Source organism: Terrapene carolina, unplaced genomic scaffold (genome assembly GCF_002925995.2).
Source record: "Terrapene carolina triunguis isolate 2854851 unplaced genomic scaffold, T_m_triunguis-2.0 Scaffold67, whole genome shotgun sequence".
Lineage (NCBI taxonomy): Eukaryota > Metazoa > Chordata > Testudines > Emydidae > Terrapene > Terrapene triunguis.
In genome coordinates, this window is record NW_020664418.1 from 33,893,468 (window position 1) to 33,901,742 (window position 8,275).

Below are 8,275 nucleotides of genomic sequence, written 5' to 3' on the forward strand. Positions count from 1 at the left end.
GGCCAGGCTCGGCGCCCTCCCCTGCCGCAATGGGGGGGGAGGGCCGGTGGCTTTTTTGCCTAGGGCGGCAAAAAAGCCAGAGCCGGCCCTGCCAAACTGCCACAAACTACAATTTCTGGAACTGCTTCTGTGTCAAGGAAAATCCAGCCCTATTTTCTTAGTCCCCATTCCTGTTCAATAATTTTGTTGGGATTACACCATCTGGGATATCGGGGGAGGGGGGGAATTTGTCAGATAGTTGCTCAGTGCATATTATTGAAGCTATATGTAGATTAATTGCTAGGACAGAACTGTGCACTGCATCCAGTCAGGGAACAGCCGTCCAGACTAGCACATGGATTATGCACCACCTAAACCTATGTAATCTCTCAAAATAAGGCTCACATGGGATCATAGGTGCTGGAACTAGGGGTGCTGGGGGTGCAAAACAATTAGCGAATGAGAAATGAAGCAGTGTTTGGTCCACACATGATTTTGGAAAGGGCAGCCAGGATCAGGGGAGAAGGGTTCCAGGTAGCCAGGCATATGGCAAAGCATGAACAGAGGTAAGCCATATGGTCTGAGGAGTTTCCCAGGTACTGATTGCAAATGCAGGGGAAAGGGAATTTTTTGGCAAATGTGTGCACGTTAGAAGCAGAAAGCCAATAGACAGCGAGAGAAGCAGTCTTGAGTGTGGCCCTGAAAGGGTGCAGAGAGGGAGAGAGCTTCTTGGGGCACAGGACTGACTGGAGAGGCAGGCTATGGAATTGTGAGCCTGATGCTGTTTATTTCTACTGTGTTCAGGGAAACAGGAATTTATTTACAAAGAATGTACACAAACAGGATTGCATCAAACAAGTACCTGAATCATATCGTCAGTTTCTTCTCTTGAAGGAAACAGCTTGGCAAGGCTCTGAATACTGGCTTACTGCTCAGGTCAAAGGGACAACAATATAATGCAGAAGAAATATTGACACTAAGAATACTAAAATATAAGGACTGCAGAGTTTAAAGACTACATTCTCTAGTTCATCCCAAGCTCTCATGCATGCAGGGTACCCCAGAAATGGGTACTCCCAAAATTAGTGAACGTTTTTGAAAATATGATTCCTAACCTATTGGGCTCTGAGGGTATGTCTACATTGTGACAAAAAACCTCTGGCACCGAGTCTCAGAGCCCAGAACAGCTGAGTGGGGCTCAGGCTGTGGGGCTAAAAATTGCTATGTAGACACTCAGGCTGTGCCTGGAGCCCAGGCTCTGAGACCATCTCCCATCACGGGGTCCCAGTGCCCAAGCTCCAGCCTGAGTCTGAACAACTGCACTGCAGTTTTATAATCTCACAGCTGGAGCCCGAGGAGCCCAAGTCAGCTGACCCAGACCAGCTGTGGCCATGCAGTAGGACTTCTATTGCAGTGTAGGCATATCCCGAGGGCCCCGTCCTACTCCCCATTGAATTTCGCTATTGATTTTAATAGAAGCAGGACTGAACCTTTAGTTTCCCCCCTCTGCAAATAAGTCTAGGTATATTAGTTTACCATAGGGGACTAGGGCAAGGATTAGTTAATAACATTTGCACCATACTTGGAAGAGGCAGAGTGCTAAGTATTATGGTTATGTGACGGTGATTATCAGCCTGATCCAATGCCTGGTGAAGTCACTGCAGATTCTCACTGACGTCAGTGGGAGCGGGATTAGGTGGCAAGAGCTCACCCCTTATTTATACTCAACCTTGGACATTAGAACCTGCCTCATTGACAGAGGACGCATTGTCTAGGTAGTTTATTCACTGCCCTTCCATTCTCTGCTCCAGTGCAGGACTCGCTCGGCTTTCCTCATTTTTACTTCAGGGGGTGATTTTAGTTATTCTTACTAATTTCAATGATCTGTAGAGGGCTTGTTGCGTTAGCACCCAGGTGCTTATTTACAGAGTTAGTTATATTATCCACCTATGACTAGGAGAGGAAAAAATGAAAGAAAAGCTAAACCAATTAATTAACCCTTGTATCATGCCCCAAAGTACGTTAAAGTTATGCTCTGGTGAACTGCTCACTGTTTTATCACAAATAAAATTACTGTTCTTTGCAGAAAGCACCATGTAATATTTAACTTCCAGCAGAATGGTCACCAGAGTGGAGCAATTGGTGCTTTAGTTAATACCGTATTTGAAGGGCTCTGTGTCCAGCAGTGAAGCTGCCCCTTCATGTTACTCTCCTGTGTTAGAGCCTTGGTGGGAATTAAACCCAAATTCTACAGGCCCAGAAGTGAAAATGCTGCCAGCTGAGAGGTTATTATACAGATAATAACCTAGGCTCAAAGTAATTCAGTTATTTAATATAATAATGATCCACCAGGGGTCGTTAGAGGGCAACTTATGCTAGGCAGTTTATGGTAAAGTGGAATTCAGGACATATGCAATTAAGGGGATGGCGTGGGGACAGGGAGCCCAGGGAAGCTATAAATTCCCTACACCTACATACCACATGAAGCTTTTGGCTGGAACTTTCTCTGTGGAAGCTTCTAAGTGGAAGAAAGCTGTGGTGTCAGCCTTCTCTCTTGTATTTCTTTCCTTAACTGGCTTGGTCGGGGGTCCTTACATTTGCCTGTAGGTTGAGCCAAGGTTAAGTCAATTTCAAGTTATTTTTAATGTCCAGTTTGGAATTGGCTTTCAGATAATTTATGGCTGTGTGTAGTTCTTCCTAGAAGAAACTGTGTTAGCCATAGTGAAGGTGATCACAGAAACCTTAGCGGTAACTGATATGAAACCCTAGCAGCCCAGCGATAGTGTTCTCGCTGCCATATGAGAGGTGCCAGCTTTAACCACTGGCACTGGACTAAGACTGGATTCCTGGCACAGAGCCTCTTGTGCCTTGGATGGGCAGGGGTGAGAATGCTGCAGAGCTGGTGTGCTCCTCTACAAAGGGGAGGGGAGTTTCCTTCCCCCAAAGCGTGTGATCACAATACAAGGTGATAAATTGTGGAAACCTTGTTTGGAGCCACAGGACAGCCAGGGAGAAAATATAATACTGGCATTACTGGATATCTCTTTGTGATGGTGTATAGTAGCTGCTAATTTGGTGTAATGTTACAGCTTGCGCACACGGCAGTTTTAGCGTGTTCTACATGTTGTGGCACTAATTCCCCTTGCAGAATTCCCTCTATTGTTACAAGATGGTGGGCTTGCTTTGCTACATGTGTCTGATTCGAGGAGTACCTTTTTTTTTATGAATCAGGAGATGTTAATCATTTAGACAGAACATTCAAAAGAGGATTGCCCAAACTGATCCTTTCAGCAAGAGTCCACTGTACTATGACAATTTGAAATAGCTATTGAAATTGGTGGGGCCAGATTTTTAAAACAGCTCACTCATTTAGACCCCAAAATAAGGGTCTAGATACTCAAAAGAGCTCAGCACACCAGTTACTGAGTTCTTTGAAAATCTGCCCATAAATGCATGCTGAGCACTTCTGAACAGCTGTCCCCAACTGTGGACAATGCTCTCTTTTGAAATTCAGGCCTCATTATGTGTGGTATAAATATATCATTAAGATAGTTTGACAGTCGTTGCCTTAGAGAATGTGTATTACCCAAATCTTAACAGCAATTCTTGGTTGATTGTGTTAAAAAAAGATCCTACCTAGGCAGGCCTACAGTATTTTTCTTATAAAGATATTTCCATTAGGTTTTGAATTAGGTTAATTAGGTTTTGAAACTGTGATTTTGTTATAGATCCAGATCCATAGTCACTCCAGGACTATACCAACAGGCACTAGGCTACATACTGGTGTAGTAACCCCAGTGGTAAAAAGTCCCACCATAGAGTCTGTGATAATGCAAGGCACCTGCAACTGTCTTGGGACCCCTCATGTGCCTGGAGAAGCCCCAAATGTGGTAGATTGGGGTGGTCTAGGGCAGCTGAAGGTACATGGATCAGGGCCATCCACATAGCAGAACTTAAAGCTGCCCTCCTCCAGCAAAAGTCATCCTTGTCACTTTTTCCATTGCTGTCAATGAAGGCAGATGACATCTGACAACGTGTCCAGTTCAATGTTATTTTTGAACTGAGACCAATGTTAGGGCCTAATTCTGAGCTTCTTTCTCAGGCAGAACTCCCACTGAAGTTAATGAGAGTTGTGGCTCAGCAAAGTGTTCTGGATCAGACCATGTGTGTAATTTGTTACCAGCCTACAAGCACAGCAGGCTTCTATTTTAGCTTAGGTAACTTTTGCAAGGAGCAGTAATATTAACCATAGTCACAGAGGTTGCCAGCAGATCATCAAATAATGAAACTGACTTTATCAAAGTACAGTATTGTCTAAGAAAAAGAAAAGGGAGGGGGGAGAGGAAGCTTTAGTCTCACAGCTAGATTTACTGAGCTGTAGGAAACCCTATTGAGACGGCTTGTTATAATCCCAATTTAGTCACACAGGATGCATGTTCTGTGGCAATTAATGGGAGTAACAGGACTGTGCATCATCAGAGAATTGTGCTAAAGTACCATGGGCTCCCATTCAAGGTAAAATTCCCTATCCTCTCAAAGGAAGGAATTATTCAGATGAGTGCGTGTTACGGGCTCTGTTCCTTCTCAGGGCCCTATGCTCCCACCCGCCATGAAGTGCAGAGGGGATCAGAGATGAATAGATGAGGCAACAAAGCTGTCAGGAGTGGGAAGAGTGGTGGTAGCTCTGCCTTCCTAGAAGCCTGCAGTGGTCCCTTCCAGCGTACTGTATGTGCTCAGTACTCACAGGGTAAGTCCAGGGTTTGAACTCAGGCTCAAGCCTACCTCCCCCTTCTGTCTACACACAAATCATGCTGATCCAGGGCTTGGACCCAGGGTCCCAAATCTCCACAAGGGTGGAGGATCTGAGACTCAGTGAAGCTGGGACCCAGGGTTCATGCTCTATTATTTTGCAATGTAGACACAATCCCACTGGACTCATGTTCTGGGAATCTGCCAAAAGTATTCCACAATCTCACAGGCCTACTTTCTTTGTCCTCCAGACAGTCAAGTTTGGTGGACAGTCAAGTTTCCCCACACTGCATCACGTAGAGAGGCCACATTTTGGGAGGGCACTAGGAAGTCTGGGATATGAGTGGTTGGACTCGGGCCCATGTAATACAGCATAGAGCCAGAGGTTGGGACCCAGCGTTCAACAATTCCTAACCTGGGATTACAAATGGAGAGGCTCAAGCCCTAGGTTAACAAACACAGGGTCTGCTAATGCTGGGCTTACATTGCAATGGAGACATACCCTGAGGCTCAGTATAAGGGAGGCACATCGGGATGGGAGGAGGAAGGAAAAAAGCTGCTCTTTGTAGCATGCTCCCCAGTGGAAATAGGGGAAATACTTCTGGTGCTTTGTGCTGTCCCCCCCCCCAGCAGTGGAGGAGTAGGTCTCAGGCTCACTGGGGAGCCAATGGCAGCATGGTTCCTCAAGAAGGGAACATGTATTGCTCCACTGCAGAGTAGTACAGAGGTTGTGTTGCCAGAGCTGCAAACTCCTGCAAAGACTCTTCCAATAGGAGGGATGGTGACTTGCTTCCAGCTCACTGGTTAAAGGAAGATAATGCCATTTCCCTGGACTCTGGTTGCTCTCAATGACACTGCTGTAATTCTGGACTAACTCCACTGACATCATTCTGTATTTACTCATGTGTGAGTCAGAACAGAATTTGGTCCACTAGCCATATTCTTTACCCAGTGGCTCCCCAGCTTTATTGGTTCACATCTGACCTTCTTAAAAGCTTGGTGTGCAGCAACTGGGTAGAATATCAAGCTCATTTACCCCCAGTGATACACACGGCACAATTTGGGAATCCTTGAGTCCACTTAATGGGCACATCGTGGAAATGCTAATAATTCCCAAGAATACTCAGCAGAAAACAAATCTGAGCACTTTGCAAATTTTCGACCCAAACATGCTGCGGAGTATGTCATAAAGAGAATATGTATGAAATTTTATGGGATTTCATATGTCCCCGCACCCATGAAGTTCTCTTGGCAGCCCTGACAGAAAGTATTGTTGATACCGTACTGGCCACTGGAAAGTGTAGGCAGTTCATGTTACTGGGAGCATGGGAATGTTGGTATGAATGAAATATATCCCCATGAGTGACTTGCCTTATGCTGTATGACCTGCCTGAACTTTTCAGCAGTCAGTACTATAGAGTGGTAGAGTGTAAAATGTCATGTCTTACGATCACAAACTCTCTTCGTGTTGGAATACACTCCATCTCTGTCACCTTGCTCTGTGATAGAAGCTAAACAAATATTTACATGGGTTTTTTTAAAATAATGTTTATATATATGCACATATATTAATATTGAAATTGATACACAAGTTTGAAGTATCCATATTGAAATGCGCTTTATATGCATGCTTTGGTTATATTTTATAATGAAATTGAAGAGGAACAATTATAAGGCAAAAAGGTCTGAAGAAGTTAAGCAATAATTGTATACAATATAAAGTACAATTAGAGATATCTTTATCATACTACTAGGGTGAGTTAAGAAAATTTTAACTTACTGCTACATAAGTTGCATGTAAAACACCTGCAAAGGAGCCATCCCCTATAAGACAGCAGAAGATCTAACTAGTTTTTCTCCTTTTTACTTCTTAAAGATAAGAAAGAAATTATATTTTTTCCTTTATGTAATTTAAACCTTCTAGAATGCAAGATGAGAAATATTTTGCCTTCTCCAACTGGTACACATGCTGGTTTGCCTTGAAAAAGTACAGTAACATTTTTCAGCTGTATTTTTCACTTGTATTTTTAATAAATTACAATAAAAGAAGAGCTCTTTCTCTGATTTTCCTTTTTATATGCAGGGTAGTTGTAACCATGTCTGTCCCAGGATATTAAATAGACAAGATGGGTGAGGTAATATCTTTTATTGGACCAACTTCTTCTTCAGAGCTCTGTGTGGGTCGAAAGCTTGTCTCTCTCACCAAAAGAAGTTGGTTCAATAAAAGATGTTACCTCACCCACCTTTCATTTTTATAAGTGAATAAGAACAGGGAAGTAAAGAAGTTTCTCTGAAGATCCCTGTGAAGCCTACATAGTATTATTTCCTATATGGCTTTTAAGCAAGGTTTTATATTACATAATACTTGGATAAAATGGGAATCCCTTTCAATGGATTTTGAAACATTTAAATAAGAATGTTTTTTAAAGATTGTGTTTTCATAAGAGTCACAAATAAAATATATTAAATTAATATATTTGGTTTTAAATATTGCATAATAGAATACACACATTGATTATTACTAAAATGTATGTTTACCTATTGAAATATGAGGCTAAAAGGGAAATTGCTTAAACTGCAATCTTAAGATTCTGAGATACATTTTGTGCAAACTTGGGCATCTCAAAGAAACAATTGAGGATCTTCAGGAAATTTGAAACTAGATCTTAAATATACAAGTAATTAAAGCAAAAATATGTTTTGTGTTTTTTTAACTGCCAACCCTGAAAATTCAGCCTGGAATCTGAGAGTCGGGCAGGGTCTTGCATCTTGCGCCACATCTCCAGTAGTTAAGGTTCTGCAGGCCAAATTCTGGCCCAAGTGACATGTGTTCAAACCCTCAGGTATAATTGGTTGGAATTTAGTAAACAATAACACTGACTTTGCACTAAAAAAGACTTGAACCCCCTCACAGTGGTGCTAGCTCTGCAGGGCTAAGAGAAGAAGAAAGCTGTACAATATGATGGAATGCAGGTGGAGAAAAGTTCTGTTGAGTAAGTATGTCCCATTTTCATACTAAAGCATTTTTAAGTTGTTCGGCAAAAGAGAGTCTTCTCAATCCTCTTGAATACTAAAAGCCACTTAGCTCAATTTAAACTTCTAAAATAAATGCATATAAAAACATGACTAGTTGAGACAAGATGATTTGACACCAGGTTCTTTAAATTAGTCAGACAGCAAAAATACTGGTCAGACAGGCTCATCTGTTGCTTGGCCTTTAGCAGCATGGGCCACAGACAAGGCTGGCGCAACCCATTAGGCGACGTAGGCAGTCGCCTAGGGCGCTGCGATTTGGGGGGCGGTGACCTCAGCGGCATTTCGGGACGGGACCTTCCGCCGCCTAGGGCGGCAGAAAAGCTGGCGGCGCTCCTGGCCAGAGAGCACATCAGGCATTACAACTGTAAATGGCTACAGGTGTGCTCACCTGTTATGGTGCTGTGGAACATATGTGGGATAGATATTCTTATTAGCCAACAGTGTATTCCAGGGGTCGGCGACCTTTCAGAAGTGCTGTGCCGAGTCTTCATTTATTCACTCTAATTTAAGG